This window comes from Apus apus, chromosome 2 (assembly GCF_020740795.1).
Source record: "Apus apus isolate bApuApu2 chromosome 2, bApuApu2.pri.cur, whole genome shotgun sequence".
Classification (NCBI taxonomy): Eukaryota; Metazoa; Chordata; class Aves; order Apodiformes; family Apodidae; genus Apus; species Apus apus.
This window is the reverse complement of record NC_067283.1, coordinates 142158221-142173420: the sequence shown is the minus strand read 5'-3', so window position 1 is coordinate 142173420 and position 15200 is coordinate 142158221. Positions and strand designations below refer to the sequence as shown.

The 15200-nt window shown below is 41.0% G+C and overlaps 1 pseudogene; it reads left to right on the top strand.

Annotated features, from left to right (window-relative positions):
- The first annotated feature begins 3403 nt into the window (after window positions 1-3403).
- On the top strand, window positions 3404-12156 carry LOC127380820 (uncharacterized; annotated as a pseudogene).
- The last annotated feature ends 3044 nt before the right edge of the window (window positions 12157-15200 follow it).

Sequence of the window (15200 nt, the reverse complement as noted above, 5' to 3'; positions counted from 1 at the left end):
AATTGACACTTGAAAAGAGATGGGTTGGACTTATGAGGTCTAACTGTGCCATCTCTGTTATCTTGAATTTTTTCCCTGCAAGTGGGTTTAATGTGGATAAATTGGGTGACAAGTACTGTAGCCTGAAAAGCTGTAACTACATGAACACATGAAATTTGCCTGGACTGGCCACCACTTGCATCAGTGACATGGATCACTGGAGATTAGCATGTCTGCAAGAAGAGCAGAGGAAACTCATTCAGCTCCTGACCTTTTTCAGAATCACAGGATGGCTGACGTTAGAAGGGATACCTGGAGGTCACCTGGTCCAACCCCTCTGCTCAAGCAGAACCACCCAGAGTCAGTTACCCGGGATCATGACCAGATACTTTTTTAGTATCTACAAGGTGGGAGACAGCACAACCTCCCTCAGCAACCTGTGCCAGTCCTTGGTCAACTCCACAGTGAAAAGTGTTTCTGCATGTTCAGAGGGAATCTCCTGTGTTTCAGTTTGTACCCATTGCCTCTGGTCCTGTCACTGGGCACTATTGAAAAGAGCCTGGCCCTGTCTTCTTTGCACCCTCCATTTAGGTGTTTATAGACATCGGTAAAATCTCCCTGAACCTTCTCTTCTCCAGGATGAACAGACTCAGCTCTCTCAGCCTGTCTTCATAGGAGAGATGCTCCAGTCCCTTCATCATCTTTGTGGCCCTTGTTGGACTCTCTCCAGTAAGCCCATATCTCTCTTGTTCTGGGGAGCCCAGCACTGGACGCAGCACCACAGGTGTGGCCTCACCAGCTCTGAGTAGAGGGGAAGGATACCCTCTCTTAACTTGCTGGCAACACAAAGAACTTGAGTCTGTGATACTGTATCATATGCATCATAATCAGGGCAAGCAAATTATAGCTCTGACTTTTAAGGACTAAGTAGTCCTGATTTTGCTTTTTCCTGAGTTCCATGTTCCAATCCTAACTTTTAAAAGTAGCTTTCTGAAAGTATGTAGTATTTGTAGGCACAATTGACAAAATATATGTACTGGAAATATAATCCCAGTTTTTTATTTAACTTTTAACAATTCTCTAACCCAAAGCCATAAATCGTATGTAAATATTTAATTGCACACATTTAATTAGAATAGGAATTGTCTGTTCTCTGATGTAGATTTATGAAATTGACTGAAGCTAAGTGACTTTTTTTTGGTGAAAGCATAAAACATTGTCAGTATTTTAATATATTGGATATTATTAATACTTAACTGGAATGTATAACTTTTTTTATTAGAACTTTTCTTTGAATAATTGCTTCAAATTAAATTTAAATTATTTAAAAAATACAACAGTTTTATGAACATTTCAATTTCTCAGAATGTTTTTAAAAGGAAAGTTAAGAGCAGAAAGATATATTGGAGATTCAGTATTGGCTGAGACAGTGGAAGCATTACTGAAGAAACTTAAGAAACTTGGTTTTCAAAGGGTCAGTGTCAGCTTCTACAGATCACATGAAATAAGCAGGCACTGTGTCACCTGATGGAGGGTTCCACTGATGAACACCAGCAGCATAGAGGCCCACCTTCTCAAGCCATAAGTCTTCTAATGAGAGCTGTCTCTGGCCACCACACTTCAGGCAGATGGAAAAGAAATGGTGTGCTGGAAGAGGAGCCTTGGAAAGTGGCCCATGGCATGTTCAGAGCTACTCACAGAGTCCTCAGCAGGCTCTGTGCTGGAGCTGCCTGAAAAGCCCTTCCCACAGTGTGCGCCCCTTGCTGAACTCCTCAGCATCGCATCTTGAAGGGTCCATGATGGGGAGGTCCCAGGGCACTTCCTTGGCCTAAGGAGCTGACACCCGGAAAACAAAGCTAGCACAGGAGCTCCTTCATCAGCTGCTTCCACTGTAATAAAACCTTTTTTTCTCACCCAGGCAGTTATTTTTCACCCTAGCTGGCCTCTGCCTAGCTCACAAGTACTAAGATAAGCCCATCAATTAGCTTAAACAAGTAAGGTGATAGCCAAAATTGTTGCATTTAGCATTAGCAGCTTCTTGAATCCTCCATTTTCTCACTGCATCTGCTGGCTAGGATTGAGCTTTTCTTAGCAGTTCAGCAATCTTAAAGTCCAGACATCACCTGAAAATAATTTTTGCTAGCAGGACAGAGACAAAAATTAAATTATAGTTTAAAATAACTACACAATCAGTGAGGATATCATAGCCCAAATCAGACTTCATCTACTTCTAAATCCAGCTTCTTCCTTGCATTAACCAAAGCAGCCTGCATAGACCTCACGTGGTTTCACAGCACACATCAGCACTGTTTGCTGCAGTGATGTGCAGATACCTGAGCTACTTCTAAATAAAAAAGACAGGTAGGAGAAACCATACTGCCACATTTTTGTAGAGCTCCACATGGGTAATTTTTACTCAAGACTGCTGAAGCAAAACACAGTGCTGCTGCAACCAGTTTGCTTCAAGCACCTGGCCTCCCTCATTTACAGCTTGTCTTGGATAGCTTTTATATCACACCAGAATATGGCCCTGGAGACCAACATTTACGAAATACAGTCCCTCTGCTTTCATCTCAACTCTGCATAATACCTGTGAAGGATTAAGCAGGAGTACTAACAGGTTGGAGGCCTGGCCCTAAGGAACAGCAATGGGGACCTGCTGCTCAGTGACTGGGGAAGGACCTTACCCAACCCTTCTCCCTCTGCTGAAACCAGCCCCAGGGGAGTCCAGGTCATTATGGAGGGAGAAAGGTGGCTCCAAAAATGTGTGCTTCTGAAATGTTGTGTAGTTGTTGGGGTTTTTTGTGGTTTGTTTTGTTTTAAATCACAGATAGCTGTCGGGGTTACAGTGTGTCCCATCAATCAGCTCACCACGCAGTGTCTATATTAAACATCCTACATCCCACAGGGAGCGTGAAACTTCTGATGACAGAAGATAAGAAAATATTCAGCAGGTTTTGTTAAACAATTTATATGCTAAGGGACAGTGAGCAGAAACTGTGGTTTATCTTCCTTGCATATATATTGCTTGATGATTAGGTAAAAAAAGTTACAAATACAGATGTGAGTGAAAAATATGACTTTCATAGGCACAGATGGAAAAACAGAGGGTTTTGTTATACTATTCATTTTGGTCCCTGTACAAACAGATTCAGGCAATGGTTGTTCATTGCTAGAGAATGGGAGAGCTGCTTTTCTGTCTTTTATGAGTATTTTTGTTATTTTGCCTCACCATACCTGCAAAGCTTACATAAAATTACTAGTAAAATACTTTTTTAATCAATTCTTCAGATTTTCCAGTGCAAAAAAATACAGGAAGAGCTATTTTACCCTTCAACTGGCAAATCAGACAAGTACAAATTAGTCACATTTCCATCCTTTTGACCACTAAGGAGTTTGATCCTGTCTTAAAATACTTGGAGGGATGGGTGGAACCTCAGTAGACGTGGTAAGACTGGTTGGAAAATTAGTAATGAAATATCCTTACTTCACTTTATGCTGGTCTAGCTGGGTAAAATAAAGGATTGAGGGCAATAATGAAATGGATGGTACAAATAGTTATCTGCTATTAATAGTAACAGCTGGATTCCATAATTAATGATACACGTATTAATGGTAATCTGTATCTCCCCATTACTTGTTCCCCTATCTGGAAAATTTAAGTCCTTCTCCCCATATTTGGAGCCAAAAAGGCAATGAAAAGGAGACACCAATACTGTCCTGGTAGAGTATGGGGGAGGAAGGGATGATGCTTTGTGAGAGCAGGGAAAGAGGGCCTGTATTATAAATAGCGTGGCAAGCAGGACCAGGGAGGTGATCATCCCTCTGTGATCAGCATTGGTGAGGCCACACCTTGAATACCGTGTCCAGTTTCAAGCACCTCAATACAAGAAAGATATCGAGGTGGATGTCCAGAGAAGAGCAACTAGGCTGGTAAAGGGCCTTGAGAACAAGTCTTATGAAGAGCGGCTGAGGGAACTGGAGCTTTTTAGTCTGAAGAAAAGGAGGCTGAGGGGAGACCTCATCGCCTTCTACAACTACCTGCAAGGACATTGCAAAGAGGTAGGTATTGGTCCCTTCTCACAAGTAACTGGTGATAGAACAAGAGGAAATGGCCTCAAGCTATGCCAAGGGAGGTTTAGATTAGACACTAGGAAGAAATCTTCACTGAAAGGGTTGTCAGACATTGGAAAAGGCTGCCCAGGGAGGTGGTTGAGTAACCATCCCCAGATGTGTTTGAAAGTCATCTAGATGTGGCATTTGGGAATATGGCTTAGTGCTGGACTGGCTAGAGTAGGGGTAATGGTTAGACTCAATGATCTTTAAGGTCTTTTCCAACCTAAGTGGTTCTCTGGTTGATATTCTGGATGATATCCCAGAATCCTGGGCTCACTCAGGTCACTCATGACATCTGGGTACTGATGGAAATATAACGTAGATGTTAACAATTATGGTGGCATTAAGTTACCTAGACTCTTAGCTGGATGGTGCTACAGGCTGTTCTGCCTCTTTCATCCAGTGAGTAAACCAGATGTAAGTGGGTAGTCATGTAAAAATTACAAAGTATTCCTCTCCACAGATGACTATAAGCAGAGACAAATTCATTTTTTAATGCCGTTTAATTTCCAGAAACAGAACCTGTCGGTTCACAGAATTTTTCTCTCATTAATGTGTTAATCAGCTCAAAAATGGGCAATAAAAAGTTTGCCTTTATGTTCTCCAGCCCCGTTGCTAAGAGCTATATACGGTAGCAAATTGTTCACATAAATTTTCACATTTTTCTTAGCTAAAACCCCAACAGGAAGAGAAAAAAAAATTCTGCTGACATTGATAAAGATTTTAGAATGCTCCTATGGTTTTTGCCATTCCAGACTGCCAGTTTATAGTCTGGGAACATTTTTGCAGCTTCATTTCCACAACAAAAAGGCCCCATTCTGTTCTTGAAGGTTTGACCATTCATCCTGCCCTTGGTGTTGTCAGCCTTTCTGTTAGCACTGGCTTATCAAGGGTGCCAAAGAGAAGTCTGAAAAAGGACAAGTGTCTAACAGGTTACTATAGTTTCCTTTGTGGTCTTAAAATGTGCAGACTTCAAGCATTTAAACATGTAATTAACATTTGTGCACATGATAAATTTAAAAATTGAGTGAACTTTTCACACTTGAATGTTAACAGTTTCCATTGTCTGTTCTCCAGTAAATTTCAGTTCCTGGTTGTTTTTACTTTTTACTTTACGGATTTTTGCTGGGCTGTAATCCTGCTGGGTCATATTAAGCAGATATTTAAATTTTCAATATATCAATATATATCAAACAAAACAGAAGTTATTGTCCACCCTAAAGGTGAGAGAAAAGGATTTCAGTTATTGCAGGCTGGTAGGCGGGAGACATCTTGCTACAGTTAAATTACAGAGTTATTTTTTTCTTTCACTGTCATTTTACATAGTCATTCAGTTACAAGTGATGAAATGAATAAATAATCCACTTATGCTACATCTACTGGCTGTGAATAACATAGTCACATAAGCAAATCAAATGTTTTCTTGGAAGAATCGAAAGGTAGAGCAAAATTAATGCAGTTGAGATGGAGAGATTATATAGCCAGAGATCTCACATAAGGGTGTTCTTCTACTGAAGTATCCAAATTAAATTCCAGAACAGACTATTTGTTCCTGGAAATTATCATTTTATGGTTACTCGATGTCCTAGAGGAAGCGAATCCAATGGCTTTAGTGTTGTCCAGTTCAAAGCATACTGGTGTCTGTATCACAAAATTGTTTATCTCAACTCTGTATCACAAAATTAATCACAATTTTGTGATATTGAGTGGTGATACACAGTTGACAGCTTGGTTTGCAAACTCATCAGCAGATCCAGTGAGTACTGCATTAGGCTCTGGTGGCAGCATTTGCGGGTCAGAGAAAACACCAGATCTGCACTGAGCAGAATCCATGGTAATAACCTGAACTTCACTCTCTGAGGCTGTCAGGGTCATACCTGCCAAAGGTGCTAGTTCAAAGGTCCTTAAAAATGCAGTTGAGGCTTTGTCTGTAGGACATTACACCAACTTGAGCAACTAGAATATGAAAGAGATAGAATTAAGTCAGTACCACTGAATTTTGTTGACACATCTCTTTAAATATTGGTGCCCAAGAAAAAAAATGCTGCAACATTGAATTTGAGAGCAATTTCAGAGTAAACCCGTCAGCATTTTAATAACTGCAAAAGCCATTTTTGCTGGAATGCCATGAACATTATTGCTGTATGATAAAACAAAGAACAATCTTATAAAATAGCACATAAAAAGACAATAACAATGCTTATCACACTACGTATTTTAGGGCTGTTCCTGTTGCAGTATTTTAACATTCCCAGCTGGCTTCTGCAAGGGAGTGCTTACTTTTTCTCACAAAGGAATAACATTACTCATTCATCCAACACGATTCATGCAGGGAATCCCAAAACACTCTCTCCCTATTACCTTTTTTGCTCCCCATCTCCCTGGGTTGATGAGACAAAGAGGGATACCAATTGCAGATCACTAGCACTGATGTAAGAGTTTTGGAAAGCAATGTAAATAAATCAATGTTGAATTAAAGGGACATCATAAATTCACTTCCAAAGCCTCACCCCTTTGAGTATATCTGTGTAGCCCCTCTGATACGTGTGTGCTGGAGTTAGTTGTGAGAACCACAACATCATTAAAGGCATTAATCAGCCTGCTAGTGTCAGAGAAAGGGTGAAGAAATGGGACCCAGAATACTTAGTTCCCAAATAACAAGGAGCCTGGAAAGAAAGGACAGTGAAATGAAAACCTTGGCAGTCAAAAAAGTGGATGTGTGGGGGTTGTACGTAAATTCAGAGGGGTTCTTGGAGGGACAGATTATTCAAGGCATTCAAAAAGGTTACAGATTAAGACTCATGAAGCAGGTGAAATGATTCAGATTGGAGGAAGAAATTGGAAAGGAGAAGGTGAAGATGAGTTTAGAAAATTTGTTTTAGGTAACAGCAACAGGATTCTTGGAAATTAGGACAGAAATTGATGATTTTTTTAGCAATGAAGATAAATTTTCATGAACAGACTTGCTAATGTCAAGTGGAATAAAATTATTTTATTTAATAAATGTGTAGATGGAGAAGCAAAGGGAGAATGAAAAATCAAAGGTGACAGGAAGGCTACAAGACAAAGAGGACAGTAAAATCCTGAATAAACAAAACAGGGAGAAAAGAGCATCCTTAGGATAGCTAAAAGGGTCTTATCTGAAGAGAGTTTGAGATGGAAAGGTAACACTAAAGAAGGTATGTCAGAGGCAAAAAATTCACAATAGGAGGCAAAAGAAGTATGTAACAGAAACTGTTGGGGAGGACGAGTTAGCCAAAATAGAGACTATAAAAGCAGGAAAATTGAGAGTGAAAATCTGAAGGGTGCCAACAGATAGTGGAGAGAGAGTGGGAGGATCTATCAAAGGATGTGCTGAAGAGAACAGTGTTTGAGGTAAAAGTAGAAAGCAGAGAGCACAGGCTCACCAAAGGATAAGATGGAAAAGAAGATGATGTGGAGAAGTGCCGGCGGTCCTGAAGACTTGCATTAAGTGGGATCAGAATTGAAAGAAGCCCTCTGGTTTGGCTGGGAAAGAACATTGATGGAGAGAGTCCCAATGTATACTAAAATTAGATAATAAGGAAAGTCTGATAAGTACTAGCCAGGAATTAATGTTTGGAAGTCGTAACTGGGTGTGGAAAAAGCTCAGGGCAGGAAGCAGAAACATGTTTCCAGGCTGACTGAAAGAAACTGGAGGCAGGACAGCAGAGAAACTGCTGAGGCATAAGAGAACAAGGGGCAGTTAGGACTGTGTTGAACACCAAAGAAATCTTACACTCCAAGGCACAGAAAACAAGGGGAGATTGGATTTAATTGAGAGACAAACAGAGGACATAGAAAAATCAAAGTAGTTTTAATTGTCTTAGAGGGGATTTTGTTATTTAATATTAGCAAAAGATTGCACACTTTGTCCTCTGCAACTGCTACATCCAGAATTCTCAATAGATACAGTGCCATATATTAAACTGATGCTATAGTTGACCTTGCTTCCTGAAGGAGACACAGGAGATTAACTTACATGGAAGCTTTCCAGCCACTAAAAGTACAATACAACCAGACAAAATATCATAAAATCTGTCTCAGTTATGGGGTAATCCAGCCATTACCACTGAGGTGAAAATATTTTGGAGAATGATTAGGTTTGATTAATAGATTTAGAGGCCCTGTGAATTACAGAATAAAACCCTGTGGGGACCTGTATTTTCAGTCTGTCTTTTCCTGAGGAGACTACAGGGACTACTGAGACCACACCAGCCTTAAGACTGAAGTATCAAGGCAAGTTACTGTTACTAGAAGATCAACTTGCTTGGCATGGTCTGGGAGGAAAATTTGCATCTACATAATTTAGGAAGTCAGCACAGATCTTTCATAGTTTTCCAGTCATTAAATAATCATGGCAAAGCATGCCAATTTCCAGTTTCCAAGCTACTTTTGGCTTATCAAATAATTTGTGTTGCTCAGGAGGTCTGATGATGAGAATGGCTCTACTTGAAGCTTGGCACCAACTATTCATCCCTGGCTCCAAGGCAAGGTGTAATGTTGTTGTAGTGTGCTGTACTGACACTCTGGTGCTACACCTGTACTGCTGTGAAGGCTACAGTCCCCTTACAAATTCAATGTTTGTCTCAGATGCTAAAATATCCATTACTTCAGTGCCAGCAGAGTATGCAGTTCCTGTCTATCACATCCTCATTGTACATGGTCAGTAGCAGCCATACTAACAGCATTGCATTAGTTGAGTATAGAATAAGTTGTTGACCTACAGTAAACCACTAAGAATTATAGAATCCTTCTGGTTGGAAAAGACTTTTAAGATCCTCAAGTCCAACCATAACCTAACTCTAACAACCATTAACCTACCTCCAGAAAGTCCAGTGCTTAAACCATGCTCCTAAGCACCACATCTATAGGTCTTTTAAACACTTCAGGGATGGAGACTCAACCACCTCCCTGGACAGCCTATTCCAGTGTTTAATTACCCTTTCAGTGAATAAATATTTTCTAATATCTAATCTAAACCTTCCCTGGGACAACCTGAACACACTCCTTCTCATTCTGTCACTTGTTACTTGAGAGAAGACACCAGCCACCCCCCCTACAACCTCCTGTCAGGTAGCTGTAGAGAGTGATAAGATCTCCCCTTGGCATACTTTTCTCCTTTTCTCCAGACTAAACAACCCCAGTTCCTTCAGAGGCTCACAGAATCACAGAATCATTTTGGTTGGAAAGGACCTTTAAGCTCATTGAGTCCAACCATAACCTAAAGCCTAAAGTCATCCAGCTGGCTCATGTCTTAGTCTGAAATACAAAAGTGACTTTATATATGCAACATTGAAAACACTAGGGCACTCTTCCCATAACCAGTAAAAAATATACCCCTGCAGATGACACCTAAGTTCCCTGCAACAGAACAAAATAAAGAAATTGTAAAAAGAGCTTTCTAAATATATTATTCCCATTTCTTTGTGTAGTAGAATACCAAATAATAAATTATATCAGAATGCATGTTTGTTTTTCTTTTGTTGTTGTTTGCTTTTTTTTAAAAAAACATCCCCTGATATTGTATGTCTTAAAATAATTAATTTCATTTACTAAGGCAGTGACTTGTCTTTCTACAGGACCCCTTGCATGTTGATCGTTGTAAAGACGTTAAACAAGCAAAATACTTTAAAAAAGTGATCAACCTTCAAATCACTCAAACTAGAAGACTGGACTTTATCTTCTTTTAAAATGAAAACCAGCAACACAGTAGTCAGGTTTCTATTTTAAAATGTCATGGTAGGAAGATGTTTCAAAGTATCTTTTTTTCAAAGTTTACATATTTTCTGTGGTTTAAGTACCTTGTCAGGAAGCTGGGTTGACAAAAACTTCAGAGAATCAATGCAAATCTCCATATTAATACATCTTATTATTAGTAGCATGTGAATTTCTCACAACTCAGATCCACTTATATCTAATAAGAGGCAAGAACTCTGGTAAAAATTCTAATCAGAAAGAGACTCAGAATTTCTTTCCAGAAAATGTTTGATCTCATTTACATTAGTCTGCCCTAGGGAGAAATACAGAAAGAAACAATTTTCCTACTCTTGTCTCTCTGGTAGGTGTTGACAGAAGTTCTAACTTGCTTTTGAAATCTTCACTCTGAGAAGGGTTAGAGGAAGTACAAGAGGATGATAAAACCTGGCAGATCAAATTTGGCATAAAATGCTTGAAAATCAAAAGCATATATGACTGATTAAAAGACAGGGCATCCTTAGACACATCAGAAATGTAGAGAGATAATGCACTGCATTAAATAACCCACAATCTGTACGTTTTCCCATGATCCAGAAACCAGTCATGGCAGCTGAGAAATATCCCAGGCACCAGAAATCCAGGACAAATCCAGGCTGGATTTTAATGACTGGAATTCATTAAGAATGGTTGGCTGTTTGGTAGAAAATCAGCTGTGGTCCAATTGCAAGTCCTTGTGAGTGTATTCTTGCATGGAGTATCAGCACAACATTTGACCATTCAGGCAACATTAGGTGGTGGTGGCTCTTCAGGAGCTAAGAACCACATGTTTATGAGGCTGAAATATTTTCTTACTCAAAATATTACTAGAGCATTTGTATTGATGGGACATTGTAACTTGCAATTTTGAAATTTTCATTGCATTTTTTCCGGGAATCATCAGAGGATTCCACTCTTTAGCTTTCTTAAACTGGCACCTTTAACTAGCAAGTAAGTGAGAAAACTATGTACATGATCATTTCATAAATGAGAAGAAATTAATCAAGGGAAAATAAATGGAGCTCAGGATTTGGGGATTTACATTTCATTTATCTTAAAACTCCTAGAATGATATTAAAGTCTCATTATACACATAGAATAATAATAAAAAAAAAAATATACATACATATTCCTAACAACATCATTTTTTTCTGTGACCTACACATTTGTATTCCATGCTTATAATTTCTTTCTTATTACTAACCCTTTCTTCAAACTGACCTGAGCTGGCTGGGGTTAGGAGCTGTGCTGGGAGATTTCAGCCTGTAAAGTGCCACTAGAGCTCCCCTATCTCCTCCCGTCCCCCTTCACCTGAATACTGGAGACATTACCCTAATGCAGTTCTCCCCAGAGCCTCTCTCAAAAAGGTGAAGGAGATGGCAACCCGAGACCCCTAGACAGACAAACAGACAAACACTGCAATACCCCTGGCAGACTTTGAGGCCAGGAGGAAGGACTAGGCAGAGCAGAGCTGTGCTGGGCAAAAGGCCAGGACTGAGGACACTGTATGGGTACCAGCACCTAATGATCCTGATGTTGTTGCTTAATGGATGCATTCCCAATCACTGGCCCCCCTATACATTGTTTTGCTGCTCATCACAAATAAACCTGTTAGTTATGCTAACAGAGGCCTCTACTGGGAGGATAGCAAATGCCAAACACCTTCCATGTGGAAAGTTGAAGACTTTACACAAAACTCTCCTTCAGAGTTGCTCAGTGGACCCAGGTGACTAGTGATGTGGCTTTATTTCCCTCGCATCCCTAGCCAGTACAGGACACTATACACAGAAGCATTATGTACTTTTGGGGCAACACCAGCCAACCTTGGGATCCAGAGGTTCAGGAAGCTGAGGTTCATCACAGAGAATGGCTGCACTTGGGTATTGGCGTCAGAGATCTGGGACCAAGGTCATTAATTCCTGAGGGTAGACAGCACAGAGCTCATAGTGTGCAATGAGCACACTGTGGGTGTGTTATAGATTGTGTCCCAATAATTGACAGGAACCAGTCCAATTAATCAAATTGGTTTATTAAGCAAGCGGCAGCAAGCAAAACAGCGCTGGGCGGCCGGGGAGTCTTTGCTCCGCCAACGGCGCGCACCCACTTCCCGAAAGTAGCTGATTATATACTCTTCTGGTTCCCGTATATGTGTCAATCCTGGTATACTTTGTATCTCAGCGACGTATTGCTAGAGGATCGGTCTTGTCCCACCTCCTGATGGTCGTGAGGCTGAAGGCTCCTCATGTTTATCAGTGTCCTATGGGTGAACCTTTACAGCTTATCGCACAGCTTAGCTCTTCCCTTTGAAGTGTTAAAGAACACCAGATGCCTGTGATTTAGGTATTGAGGTGTCAAAGCACACTAGATATCTTGTGATTTAAGTATGTGAAGGGTCAAAACTTTGTAATTTTTCACCAGCCTTTAAGAAAGCCTGATTTGATTAACAAACATAATTTTATTTATTACAATCCCCCCTTTTTCTTTTACCATTTTGTTCATCAAATCTTTGGAGTTCAGCGTAACTTAAAGCTAATGTTTCTTCCATTGCCGATTCCTTATCTAATGGCTCGTATTTAGCCCTGATAAGCATTAAATGGGCAGCTTCCAGCCTGCCCTTTACAATTTCAATTAATTTGTTCAATATACAAGGACCAAATGTTAATCCCAAAATTAATAGTATCATAGGTCCCGCGATCGTAGACAATAGGGTAGTCATCCATGGGGAATAATTGAACCAAGATTCATACCAATTTTGCTGTGCTTCTCTTTCTTTCTTTCTTTTTTCTAATCCTTCTCGTAGTTTTGTCATGGTGTCTCTAACTACTCCAGTGTGATCTGCATATATGCAGCATTCCTCATCTAGAGCAACACACAACCCCCCTTGCTGTGCAAACAATAAGTCCAATCCTCGACGGTTTTGTAATGCTACTTCTGATAAGGATCTCAGGGAGGCTTCTAAAGCACTAATAGATTTCTCTACTTTTTCTAGATCTTCATCTACAGCTGCTCTGAGGGAACTGAATTTTTGATTTTGTTGTATTAAGGAGGCTGTCCCTGTACCGACTCCAGTTGCACCTAAAGCTACCAGCGTGGCTACTGTTAGGGCTGTGAAGGGTTCTCGTTTGTTCAAATGATGTTTTGGGACTGTTTGATATTCATAGGCAAATTCCTCTGGGTGATATATAATTTTAGGAACTACTAACACTTGGATACAATAATCCTGGTTTTCATTGAATAATTTCAGCGATAAGCAAGGAGTTACTCCAATGGAGGAGCAGACCCATTTGGTATTCTTTGCTGGTAATAACCAGTCAGCTGGTGGTTTCCTATTTGAGGGGATCGTGGCTTTACACAAGTGCTTCTTATTGTGGGGCACGTTCCCAATGCACCTCCCCTACCCGGTTACTTGAGCCAATGTAATTCCCTGGCTCTGACTGGTTTCCTTTTTCCACAGACATTGTGAGGGGTTTGACCCATTGATTCGTTTAGGGTTAGTAGTTACCCCAATTGCCTCATAAAAAGGTGGTCGAATGTTATAGCACAGCCAGCAGTGCTCTGTCAAGTTTGGATGAGTAGCATTCAATACTTGATAGCTGGCTTGCACCAATTTCCAAAGAGAATTGCCCCTAGGCTCCTGGGTGTTAATATTTGTTGCTGTTGTTGTAATAGTCTCAGTATCTATTCCATTAGGTATCCCTTTATCCGAAGAGAGGGATATTTCTCCTGCTAGTACCTCATTCGGTCCCACCAGATCAGGGTCATTAGGGACTATTTCTTTCTTTATGTAAATGAGTCCCCCTCTATCTGTTCCAGGTTCCCAATACCGTATTCCCCAAGTTTTTCCCAGTAGCCACCCTTCATCATAAGGTTGTTGTATAGTTAATTCTAGATGGGTGCAATTTCCAGGATTGATAATTCCCCCAGATCAATCACGCGGGGGGGGCCTGCATCCCTGAGGGCCCCATTTAACTGTCAAGTACCTATCTGGCCCTGCTCCTGGTTTCCAATTTGAGGCGATCGTTTCACATCCCCAATAAGCACAATAATACTGGTTGGGAGCATTGCAATATGTTCTCCCGGGATTGGAGCTTGGACACAGATAATACCCCATAAGATTCAAACAGGGTTTTATGGGAGCTAACTCACATAAGTGTGTTTTAAATGTTGGTGCCCCAGGACTAGTGACAGTTTGAATCACGTGATGATCCTCCCACCTACTTAATATCCATTTAAATGGCTGGTGAGAGTATCCGTGTACATTTACAAAATTTAGTAGAATTAGAATTAGAGTGTGTCGAGGAGGGTGGAAACCCGGCCGGTTAATAAATTTAGTTTGAACACTCAATCCAGTTACCCAGTCCTTTTCAGTGCTATCACTCCTCCCGGGGCGTTTCGTGCGATTCCCTTGATTAACACTGAGGCAGTCCTCCCAGTGTCTTTGTACAGTCCCACTCTTTGGGTTCTGTTCTCCACAGCTTTTTACTCCTCTGCCTCGCTCGTCGACTCGGTTGTTTCGAGCCACGAGGGGTATCATCTTCTCGGCAGCAGGGGTAGTCTTCAGGAGAAAAGTCGCTTATTTCTGTGCATTTCAGGTGAATCACACTGAACCCCTTTAAGTGTCTTGCGACAACACACTTTAATAACGTCAATTACAATGGAGCAGGTTCGCTAGGGTGATAGCAATAGCACGGGTTTAATACCCTGTGCAAATATCTCCTGCGTCTAGAGCCAATTTGGTGAGCTCACGCTCTCTGTCCCCACAAGGCTGGCAAACCCCTCGGGGGGGGTATCCCGTAACGGCAATGGGTCCCCCACCTTTCTCGACACCCTTTACAAATAAAACAAATAAAAAGGATAACAGTTACAGCTCGGAATGTCCCACTTGATTTTTATGTCCCCTGTATCAACGTAACCGTACCCCACCCATATGCTGTAGTCGCTCACTTGTACCACAGTTATCTGTGTGTCCATTTACAACCTCCTGAAGGCAATCTTCAGATCTCCGGGCGGGCTTGTCACTTCCCAAGAATAGTCTTTTAATGGTCCTTTTACGCGGCTCGCATGGGTCCAGCCTCTCTCTGCTGTCCGGATGGCTGTTTCTGTGGTGAGTAAAACGAGATAGGGCCCTTCCCAACGGGGCGTTAATGAGGACTATTTCCATGATTTGATTAGCACTTTGTCTCCTGGCTTTATGTTATGCATGGCTACATCCAAGGGGGGTCTCTGTACTACTAAGCCCTTATTCCGCAGCTTTACTCTCCTAGCCATGAGTTGAATTATATAAGGTCTAATTTGTGAATTTTCAAGTTGGGGACGGTCCTGCGGAATTTCTAAATCGTATGGCATCCCAT